The following is a 12,531-nucleotide window of genomic DNA, read 5'->3' as shown; positions in this document are numbered from 1 at the left end:
GTTTCCATCAAACATATTTAGGAAACACTAAATTATGGTTCGTGGTGGGGAGTGTAGGGGTGTGTATTTGTGTGTGTAAGTTATCTCTAAAACTTTACCCATTAAATCATTTATGTGTAACGTTCTAGTCAGAACCAAAACTAAATAGTAAGGACAATTTTTAAACTTGTGTTCCAAATTTCAGATAACTGAACCTTAAAAATATTAACCATGGTACTTAAACTCTTTTTAAAATATAGGACACTTTTATTTTGTCCCTGGGGATAAACTACTATGTAGCCTATTAACTGTATATTCCTTTGCTCCTTATAGAATTTTGCTTCTTAGTTTATACAATAGCAAAAATACTAAATAGAAACTGTGCCCTTTAAAAATTGTCTGCAGTAGAGTATCTCACCTTAAAATCAGATATGTAACTTAACATCTTAAAATGTTTTTCTTTGCTACATCAGAAGACTAACTAGTTAAAATATTGACAATGAAAATGCAACTCATAAAGACCAGAGTCAAAGTTTCATATTTCCTCTAATGGAATCTCACTGTAGAAACTTTATAAACATTTAAAATATTATCACTGGCTTTCTCACTATAATATCAATAAGTAGGATGTCCTTAGCTAACTGTTTTTTGCCTCTGAAAAATTCAAATATGTGATCAGTTGTGCCTGGTTTTCCAGTGTACAAACAATTTTGTAGACTGAAATATTAACTCTTTTTAGGCTACAAGATAACTATCAAATGGACTGTTGTTTAGTACAAATTGGTATGTGAATAACATGGCCAAAGATGTGCTGCATTATTCAAGGAAGCTAACTCATGAAGTTTGCTGTGTTGTGTTAATCAGCTATAAACCTCTATTAAATTAAACCTCTTTAATCTATCAGAGTTATTATCAATGTAATAATTTTATAGTCTTCCTTCTATTTGGAGTACCAGTGGTGATGTGAGTGAGGGTTAGAAATGAAAAGAAATAAAATTTTGAGTGGCACATTTACAAATTTTATGCATATTTTTACTTGCTTATAGCTTGCATTTCACTGCATAGTCTGGAGGCTGTGTGAGGCTGAAAATAGTACCAATATTAATATTAGGGGGAGATGCCTTTTTTCCAAAGCACTGTGGAATCTGAAACTCTGGATAGGCCAAATCTACACAAAACTATTTGATTTGTAACAAGGATAGCAAAACATCTCATTGTCTTTTCTAAGATCAATTGCTAGAATTATGTGCAGTTATTAGCATTATGCAATTCAAGTTCCTATTTTAATATCCAATTGAAATGGATAGACCAAAGATTTTGAACATTCTGATTTAAGTAAATCATTGGAATATTACGACTGGAAGGACTGCCTCAATTCTATTCTTTTATGAAAAATTTAAATCATGTAGGATTCTTCTTCTTTTTTTTTTTTTTTTTTTTGCTACCAGAGAATGTCACTTCTAAACATATTCTATTTTTTATACCTGTTGGAAGAGATTAATTTGGGACATATTGCCTATATGTTATTATGTAAGCTACATAATCACATAAAACATGATTTTATTTGTTTAAGACTAATAACTACTACAGATTGAGGGGAGGGAGGAATAATTTCAGTTTGTCTACTCTACTGTATATTTCATTACCAAATATTTATGTTTGAATCATTTCCATGTATAAATACGACTTTTTTCCTGACAAGACAGAAGAAACTACCAGATTTTAAATATTCTGGCAAGTAATATGAGAGGTTAACCAATTTTACATATTAAATTCATAATTGCTCCTTGAGTAAACACATTCGGCCTGAATGTTATGTAATGAATAATAATTTTGACCATTTTTTGGACTGTCTCTGATGCATCATCAAATATTTCACTGTGAGTAAGCAAACACATTTGGCATAAAACAGGTACATTTCAAGTCAGTTTAAATTACAAAATTATTATATTTGAGAAATGCCTGAGCATAAGCAGTCTTTTCTTTTTAAAAATAATTTTTAAAATTTATTTTTCCCACTTTTTACTTTTCCCTACTTTTGTGCTTGAAAAAAGGAATCTCCACTAAAAAAAATTTTATCTTGTACAGTACAAAAAGTGCTATGTTCTCCACAATGGTAACACAAGCTTTCCTATATTGATCACAACTTTTGTAAATATCCTAAAACTGTGTTGTGAAAATTTAGAGAAGAAAAGAAAGTGGTTTTCATCATATTCAATATTTATGTTGCTGATAAGTGAGTACTTATTTTAGCAGAGGTCTTTGAAACACCAAAGACTGAATGTAAAGTAGATTTGTAAGATATAGGGAAAGGCCCAAATGGTGAGATACTTAATCAAAATCTTAGTGTACATATTATGTAACAGTAACAAACAGAGTAAAAATCCAGTAACAAACTAAATGGGTACCAGGGGATTGTCTGGTATTTATAAAATTTAGAGGAGTGTGATCTTAGCTGTGCCAAAGTCTTGAAATGTTGGGACATATGATTATTTTAGAATCATAAGCCTTAATCATATTTTGTAATATTTACCATCTCTAGAACAGAAACATTTTAAATTAATAAAAGCAATTACTTATCAATATTTTTTTCCATTAAAGAGCCTACCATGGGAGAACAATTTTGTGTATGGGTGCCTGTGTGTACTTATACATATTGTGTATTTTCGCCAATAAGCTGCTTTTTGTGTCATCTTTAATGTTGATGGTCTTCAAGACCATGAATAGCATCCACAGCTTTAAAGAATCAAAGGCTGTTTAGATGTTGTGCTACATTGTAAGTAATAATGGTCTGACCCTAGGAAACAGTTTATTACAAGGACACATTTCTGTGTTTTGATGACAAAAAGTCTATGATTAATATGCCCATTTCAAAACCAAGTGATTACTGTTGCTTTTAGATATTAGATACTGATCCTCTCTTTTCTTGTGGTAATCAGGTCTCTAATTTCTGATAGAACTGTGACTTCCCAGTGAGTGATGCAAATATATCTGATTTATTAACATAGAGTAAAAAGTAGTTTTGTTTGGAATGGAAAAATGAATTGTACTTTCTATTCCCATAATGATTTCAACAAATCTCTAAGAACTCTTAAGTATTAGTGCCTAGAAGCTATGATATCTTCGCTGACTCTGTGACTATTGAGCTAGAGAATAAGTGTTTAGATAATTCAAAATAGTTAAATATGAGGGAAACAACCACAGCATGCCCAGCTGCACACCCTGGCTGCATTGACATGCAGGCACCAGCCACCACAGCACTTCACGGAATCCAGCATAGGGCTAGTGGCCTAGCAGTATTTTGCTAACACCAACTTCCCTGCTCCGAAGTTCCCCAGTGGCATGCCCCCCGCCCAAGAGCTAGCCTGCTTGGGTCCCACTAACAGAGAGCAAGCACAGCCCATAACAGCCAGAGAGTCAGTGCAGATGACTTCAAGGAAAGGAAAAGTGACTCAGATACAACAGTAGTGCATAAAGAACACATAAAATATGCTCCTGAAGGGCCAGAGTCTGGTGAACAGAGGCACTGCACTACAGCGCACTTCAGGACCTCTTCTTCGTAAAGTCACTACTTGCAAGAGCAGAAGACACAGCTGACTTTCTTAACACAAAAAACAGACACAGAGGGGCAGACAAAATGAGAAGATAGAGAAGTTTATCCCAAATGCATGAACAGGACAAGGCCATGGCCAGATATCTAAACAAAACAGATATAAGTACATGCTTGATAAATAAAGATATCAAAGCAATGAGCATAAGAATATTCACTGGACTTGAGGAAAGAGTGGACTACATGAGTGAGACCTTTAAAACAGAGATAAGGAATAACATAGTAGAGATGAAGGATACAATAAATGAAATGAGAAACACACTTGATAGAATGGACAGCAGGATGCAAGAAGCAGAGGAATGAATTAGCGACTTAGAAGACAAAATAGTGAAAAGTAACAAGCTGAACAAAAGAGAAATAAGAATTATGCAAAATGAGGGCTTAAGGAAGTCAATAATTCTATCAAATGTAGTAACTTTCATTGTAAGGAGTCAGAAGAAGAAGAAGGAAGAAGAAGGAAGAAGAAGGAAGGAAGGAAGGAAGGAAGGAAGGAAGGAAGGAAGGAAGGAAGGAAGGAGAAAGAAAGAAAGAAAGAAAGAAAGAAAGAAAGAAAGAAAGAAAGAAAGAAAGAAAGAAAATGGGACAGAAAATTTATTTGAAGAATTAATAGCTGAAAATTTATCTAATCTGGGGAAGGAAACAGACATCCAGATCTAGGAGGCACAGAGAACTCCCACCAAAATCAACAAAAGCAGACAGACACCAAAATGTACTGCAATTATATTTATAAATACAGTGATAAAAAATTTTAAAGTAGCAAAGAAGTTGAGTCAATAAAAAAAAAAAAAAAAACTCCCAGCAAACTAAAGTCCAGGACCAGATAACTTCACAGAGGAATTATACCAAACATTTAAAGAAGAGTTAATATCTACTACAGAACTAATACCTTAAATTATTCCAAAAAATAAAAAAGGAAGGAAAACTTCCAAAGTCATTGTTTGAGGCCAGCATTATCTTGATACCAAAATCAGACAAAAACTCCACTAAAAAAAAAAAAAAAAACCAAAAACCAAAAACAAACAAACAAACAAAAACTACTGGCCAATATTTCTGATGAACACAGATGCAAAAATCCTCAGTAAAATACTAGCAAACTGAATTCAATACTTTTTTAAAAAAAATCGTTCACCATGATCAAGTGGAATTTCTTCCTGGGTTGTAAGTTGGTTCAATATTCTCAAATCAAACAACATGATACATCACATCAACAGGAAAAAGGATAAGGATCATATGAGCATTTTCATAGACGCAGAAAAGGCATTTGACAAAGTACAACATCCACTTATGATAAAAACCATTTACAAAGTAGTTTTAAAGGGAATATACCTTAACATAATAAAGTCCATCTACGAGAAACCCATCACTATCATCATCCTTAATGGAGAAAACGTAAGAGCTTTTCCCCTAAGGTCCTCTTATCTGACTCTCATCACTTTTATTCAACACAGTACTGGAAGTCCCAGCCACAGCAATCAGACAACATAAAGAAAAAAAAAATCAAAATTGGTAAGGAAGAAGTAAATCTTTCACTATTTCCAGATGACATGGTACTATATATAGAAAACCCTAAAGTCTCCACCAAGAAGCTGCTGGAACTGATAAACTAATTCAAGTAAAGTGTCGGTATACAAAAATCAACCAGAAACTGGTTACATTTCTATACATTAATAATGAAGCAGCAGAGAGAGAAATTAAGAAAATCCCATTTATGGTTGCACCCAAAATAATAAGATACCTGGGAATAAACCTAACTAAAGAGGTTAAAGACTTGTACCCTGAAAACTATAGAATGCTAATGAAAGACATTAAAGATGACACTAAGAAATGGAAAGACATTCCATACTCATGAATGGGAAGAACAAATGTTGTTAAAGTGTCTATACTAACCAGAGCAATCTGCACATTGAATGCAATCCCTATAAAAGTACCAACAGCATTTTTCACAGAGCTAGAAGAAACAATCCTAAAATTTGTATGGAACCTCAAAGGACTCCGAATAGCCAAAGCAATCTTGAAAAAGAGAAGTAAAGCTTGAGGCATCAAAACAGTATGGTAGTGGAACAAAAATAGACACATAGATCAATAGAACAGCAGAGAAAACTCAGAAATAAGCCAACAATTGTATGGTTAAGTAATTTTCAACAAAATAGGAAGGAATATCCAATGCAAAAACGACAGTCTCTTCAACAAATGGTGTTGGGAAAACTGGACAGCTACATGCAAAAGAATGGACCATTTTCTTATTCTATACACAAAAATAAATTCAAAATGGATTAAAGACCTAGATGTGAGACCTCAAGCCATAAAAATCCTAGAAGAGAACAGAGGCAGCAAATCTTTTCTAGATTTGTGTCCTGAAGCAAGGGAAGCAAAAGCAAAAATAAACCATTGCAACTACGTCAAAATAAAAAGCTTCTGTACAGCTAAGGAAGCAAACAGTAAAACTAAAAGGCAACATATGGAATGGGAGAAGACATTTGCCAATGACATACCTGATAGAGGATTAGTATCCAAAATATATAAAGAACTTAAAAAACTCAACACTCAAAAACCAAATATCCAATCTAAAAATCAGCAGAAGACATGAACAGACATTTCTCCAAAGAAGACATCCAGATGACCAACAGGCACGTGAAAAGATGCTCATCATCACTTGCCATCAGGAAAATGCAAATCAAAACCACAGATACAAATTCACACCTGTCAGAATGGCTAAAGTCAACAACACAAGAAACAACAGGTGTTGGCAAGGATGTGGAGAGAAAAGAACCCTCTTGAACTATGGGTGGGAATGCAAAGTAGTGCAGCCACCATGGAAAACTCAAAAAGTTAAAAAGTAGAACTACCTTATGATCCAGCAATTGCACTACTGGGTATTTTCTCAAAGAATATCAGAACACTAATTCAAAGGGATACGTGCACCCCTATGATTATAGCAGCATTTACAATAGCCAAGATATGGAAGCAGCCCTAGTGTCCATCAACTGAAGAATGGATAAAGAGTGGTATATGTATGTATGTATGTATATTCCATTACATGTGTAATATTCCATTATATATGTATATACATACATATACATTATACATATATACACGTGTGTATGTATGTGTATATGCGTATATATGTGAACATATATATTATATATGTATATATGCACAATGGAATATTAGTCAGCCATACAAAGGAATGAAATCTTGCCATTTGCAATGAAATGGACGGAGCTAGAGAGTATAACACCAAGCAAAATAAGTCAGAGAAAGACAAATACCATATGATTTTACTTACATGTGGAATTTAAGAAACAAAGCAAACAAGCAAAAGAAAAATAAAACAGTGAGGAAGACAAACCAAGAAGCAGACTTTTAATTATAAAGAACAGATGGTTACCAGAGGGTGTAGGGTGGGGGGGGATGGGTGAAATAAGTGAAGGGGATTAAGGAATATAGCTGTTGTGATGAGCACAGGGCAGTGTGTGGAAGTGAATTACTGTATTGTACACCTGAAACTAACAACACTATATGTTATGTAACTGGAACTAAAATCGAACTTAAAAAAAGATAAAAAATAATCTTTTTTAAAGCTAAGCATAAGACATTAATCTGAGTCCTGACATTGTTTTATGCTTTTAACTGTTTTCTTGCAGCTTGGATAAATTTGAATTAAAACCTGTGGAGCCTACTTTTTCAAAAGGCAGTTTGTTTTTGCATTTTTTGAAAAAATTAGCCCATGATATCATATAGTTGCATTTTTTTTTACTTTGTTTACGCATGTCTATACCTTGTTACTGCTGAAGTTGAACTTTAATGGGATCTTTGCTTGTATGTATCTGTTCTAATAATTGTGCTCTATGTGAGTATGTGTATATGTACATATGTAAAGATGACTATGATTTCTTGTCGTTATCTTTAAGATGGTTAGTTCGTTTTCCTGTTATTTGGCGATAAGTAAATAGTGTTTAAGGATGGGGAGTGGTTTGATAATTAAGTTATACACCTGTTTATGCACAATAGGCTTTTTTTTCTGCTTTGAGCATTTTTCTCAGCAGAAATTAGTACGTGTTCAAGTATCATATATTTATATATTCTTATCCATCATGGAGGGGATTAATTTAATTGAACATTGTTTGGTCTAGCTTGGAAGATGCAACCAACAAATTCTATCCTATTCCAAATGTGTTGCACTATTTAGCAAATGCATTTCTGTAAAAAGCTTTTTTTAAAAAAATGGAAAAGCTTTTTTTTTTCCTTGAGTTGTTTATTTTATAAAGGGATAATTATAAAGGGATTATCCCTTGTATAAAGGGATAATCAGAACACGGGAGTATATCACATTTATTTTTTTGTTAAACAGTGATTAATTGTGTTAACTGTGTCTTCAGTTGATGGACACTGATTTCTTAATCAGTATGCGCACATGGGCTGAGTTCCTTTCTTTTTCCAACCTTTGTTGAGGGCAAGATAGCTCATATTCTTGACCATTTAATATGATCATTGAAGGAAGCTTAGAGGCCATGTTTCAGTCAATCTCTTCATTTTGTAGACAATAATCATGAAATTCATTAAAAATTAATTGTCTTGCCCATGATCTACAAAGAGTTCGAGTTGACACTGAGCCATGAGCTCCTGGATTCACTGAATATTTAGGAATTATTGGGCACCTATTATGTTCTAGAAACTGTGCTAGGTACTAGGGAAAAAGTGATGAATATTACAGTATTTGCTCTCCTAAGGTCTCACCATGTCATAGGAAGGTCATGGTAACATATAATTAGTAAGTAGTACAGCAGCTAACATCATAAAAAGACAACTAGGTGATAGTACACAACACTGTTTGTGAAGTAGTCTTGTCTTCCAAAAACTCAAAACTCAATCTGATGTAACTAGAAATTATCAGGAAATATAAAGAACAGGTGCACATATTAACATCACGGGAAGCAACCAGCAAACTTCAAACTATACTAAAATCTACAGAAGAAAAAAATACCTTTTCTAACAAATAATTGAAAGAAAAAAAGATATAGGGGGAACCTAAATATTAAAAGAAACTTAAGAGACATATCAACCACTTGTAATATTTGTTTGAAATGACCTATAATTTAAAAATTATATATTACAAAATTAAAAGGCAAACACTAAATACTGACAATATTAAAGTGTCGTTATTAGTTTTTAAAGGATGTGATAATGGTGTTTTAAGTTAAAACAAAAAGCAATGTCTTTCAGAGATACATAATAAATTATTTGCACACAGAGTGAATTATCCATAATTTATTTTAGAGTAATCAGAATGCAGAGGTGAGAAGGTGAGTGGGCTCACAGAAGAAACGCAATTTACCTCGAGTTGTTTATTTATAAAGGGATAATCAGAACACGGGAGTATATCACATTTATTTCTTTCTTAAACAGTGATTAATTGTGTTAACTGTGTCTCAAAACCCCACTGTTCTTGAAAAGTCATTAAATTGATAAAATATATTTCCACTATTTTTGATGGGGAAATTAATGTCTTTCATTTCAACCCAAGATACCAAGATAGTTCAAGGATTCATATTAATTAAGAGTATTAAATGAATCTAGATCCAAGTACAATTATTCATTTGTTCACCAGTCTTGGAAGTGTTTCAGATTTATTAGTGCATTATTTGTTATTACTTTTGCTACTAGTAGCTGCACTTCTTGGTTTGTTAGTTTCTGTGAAAAGATCTTTATTTTTTTTAAGGACCATCATAATTTTAAAAATGGTTCAATTTATTTTCCATTTTTAAAAGTTTTTTTTCCTTGTTAGATTTATATATGTACTTATCAGTTCCCATAAGCTAATCTTAATAGGAACTCTTAAATTTAATAGACTTTATACTCTTTTTACCCTCTCCAGAAGTAGATAAAAAATACACAAATGAGTTTTATCAGAAAATGCTTCAGGTTCACACAACATTCTAGTTTCATTGAACTCACAGGTAAGCATAAGCTAGGGACCTTGGAGGTGGCTCCTCTCTGCAGAATGTAAATCATCTTCCCAGGGGCTGAGCCCTGCACAGAGCTCTCAGTTTGGGTACAAAAATCCATCCTCAAATACAGAACTGGCAGCTGCTTCAAGTAGGGGTCAAAAGTGCATACAGATATACCTGTGAGTAAAACCCCTGCATAGAAAATGAACCTAGAATGAACCTCTAAGAATTGATAGTTGCTCATGCTAAGCAATTTTTGCAGGTGCTGTGTGATTCTTCAGATATAAGATGTACAGACGGCTGTTTTCTTTTGTGAGTTTCTTTCTTGTCTGCTAACTGAAACGGCCACATCAAAAGTTGGCTTTGGAGGCATAAATTTTTTGGATCTTTAGAGTTTTTGCAACTGCTTCCTTCAGTGCATTTGAAGGAGTCACTGATGGAAGGGAATGCAATCTATAATATGGAGAAAGACAACTAAAAGTTAAATGCCAATTAAAAGCCAACTGTCAAAGCCAGAGGATTCCTTGGCAGTATATTAAGACTCTCACCTCTTTTAGCTGGAAGACAGAAAAACAGTTAGGATCAGGTTTAGGAATTAATTTTGCAAGTAGTAGAGCTTTAGAGGAGGTGGGATTCTCAGCCCCCATAACTTGTTATGCCAAGGCTGGGACTAAGATTTAGAAGGGGTGGGACACAAACTATGATGGGGAAATCTAGGTCAGTCCATTCAAATATCTGGAATCTCCAGCATATCAGTCACTGATTGCTATGTGACAAATTCCTCCAAAATGTACAGGCATAAGGCAACACACTTGTTAGCTCAGTTTCTGTGGGTCAGTAGTTCTGGTCTTCAGCTGGGCTGGTCAAAGCATGGTCTGGGTTAGGGTCTCTCTCATGACTACAATTAGGTGTCCCCTGAGGATGCGATCATCTCAGGGACTGACTGGAGAAAACATTCACTTCTGAGCTTGAACAGTTGGTAAGATTTCTGTGATCTGTTTGAACTGATGGCCTCAGTCCCTCATTAGCTCTTGTCTGGAGGCTGCCTTTAGTTCCTTGTCATGTGTGCCTTTTTCATAGAGAAGCTCACAAGAGAACAAGCAAGTGAACAGCACCAGGAGGGAGAAGGGACACTGGAAAAGGTCATGGTCTTTTATGATCTCATTTCCAAAGTGACATCCCAACACTCTGGCTGCACGCTGTTTATTAGAGGCAAGTCACTAGGTCCTGCCAACATTTGACATAGGTGATTACAAAAGGGCATGAATACCAGGGGGTAGGGATACTGGAAGCCATTTTTGAAGCTGCTTATTACACCCAGATCCCCTAAATCCACTAGAAATGATCACTCTTCATGTTCAAGTCTACGTTCCTCCCTTGCCTGAAGGTGATGCAGGAGCCTCTGCTTCACAAGACAACAATGCCCTACTGAGGATCTGCCCTCATCTTCTCTCCTGGCCACATGACTTACAATTAAAGTTAAAACATACCAAAAGTAGGCTAGGAAAATTCTAGGAATAATAAAAGAGAAAAGAGACTATATCCCCCCCCCAAAAAAACTGTAGGGCAGTTTGCTGAAATATGGGCAAAAACCAGGGAGTACACGTGGATCTTGAGGTTGCTGTTTCAGGGGACCTGAAATGTTAAGTTGTAGAAACGATTGCTTATCAACATGAAAACATCCTCTTCTTTTCCTGGGTGAACATTTAACACTTTGGCAAAGACCAAGGAGATGATGCTAACTGGTTGGTAGTGTGGCTCTTGGAAGCTTGAAGAAAGTGATAGCTCATACTAAGCATGAGATGGAATGTGCAAATATTCTCTGCAAATGCTGTGAGAAGGTATGAGAGGATTCAGAGAATGGGTACAGAGTGGCCATATTGTTGGGCAGAAAGCCACCAGATGATCATGCCCCATGAGACTGCCTGAAGCAAACTTCCTTTTTTTTTAAATTTTTTTTATTTTTTAATTTATTTTTTATTGGTGTTCAATTTACTAACATACAGAATAACCCCCAGTGTGAAGCAAACTTCCTATACCAAAGCTGTAAGTAGAAAGTCACCGGTGAAAAGGGCATCACTGAGAAGCTCAGCGTAGGCATCCAGATCTGTAGACTCAGCAGATGGTAGGAAAGGCCAATATAGACCTAGACTCTCTGATAGCAATGGGATTATCGGGATGTCAACGGTGCCCAGGTGGCAGCGCTTAATCCTCAGGAGCAAGGTGGGCACAATCATTGTAATACATGGCAGGTTGGAAGGGCAGCCTTCTATCTGACCCCCAGAGGGCAGGTCATGATTAATAAGAACACAGCACCAGCCAGCAAACGTATTGACCAATCTATACATCAAAACAATTAAAGATGGATGATCAGGAGCTGCCTCAATGAAAAGCCACGGTCCCCTGTTCAGTTTCTACACTAGAATCCACAGATTCTGAACCCATTGACTAAAGGAGAGGCTGGATTCTCAGAAAGAGCAAACCGGAAACACCTCAGCAGGTACATATAGTAACGACTCCACCTCTCTTTTTCCAAAGAGTCAGGCAGTCGCTTACTTCATCAGTGGTGCACTGGGGAAAAGGAAATATCCGGATATTCGGAAAACTGGATACAGGGTTCTGGCTGACATTTATGTGCCATCAGAGTGTCACGAGTGCTCCCTCTAATAGTGAAGGTATGAGGGGAGGGAATGGACCAAGGTATATGTTCTGCAAACACACCTAGAATGGAAATACTCTGTAATTGACAGAACCCCAACACTGGTCCCTTGGCCAATGGGAAGAGCTATTATAATGGGAAAAGGCAAATGGAAGAATCTGAAACCATCCCTGGCCCTCTTCCCCTCAGCCAAATTATTAACTCAAAACTATACAGATTCTCCTTGATTTACAATGTGGTTACATTCCAATGAACCCATCATTAGTTGAAAATACAGCAAGTCAAAAATGCATTTACTACACCCAACTTCCTGAACATCATAGTTGAGCCTCGCC

The 12,531-nt window shown here is 35.4% G+C and overlaps 1 long non-coding RNA gene across 2 annotated transcripts in view; it reads right to left on the bottom strand.

The window, feature by feature from the left end:
- The window catches only part of LOC144284361 (uncharacterized), a 125,539-nt gene that overhangs the window by 52,562 nt on the left and 60,446 nt on the right, over positions 1–12,531 (bottom strand). The window lies entirely within an intron of this gene.

This window comes from Canis aureus, chromosome 15 (genome assembly GCF_053574225.1).
Source record: "Canis aureus isolate CA01 chromosome 15, VMU_Caureus_v.1.0, whole genome shotgun sequence".
Taxonomy (NCBI): Eukaryota; Metazoa; Chordata; class Mammalia; order Carnivora; family Canidae; genus Canis; species Canis aureus.
The sequence above is the reverse complement of the archived record's forward strand: the minus strand, read 5'-3'. Positions and strand labels throughout refer to the sequence as shown.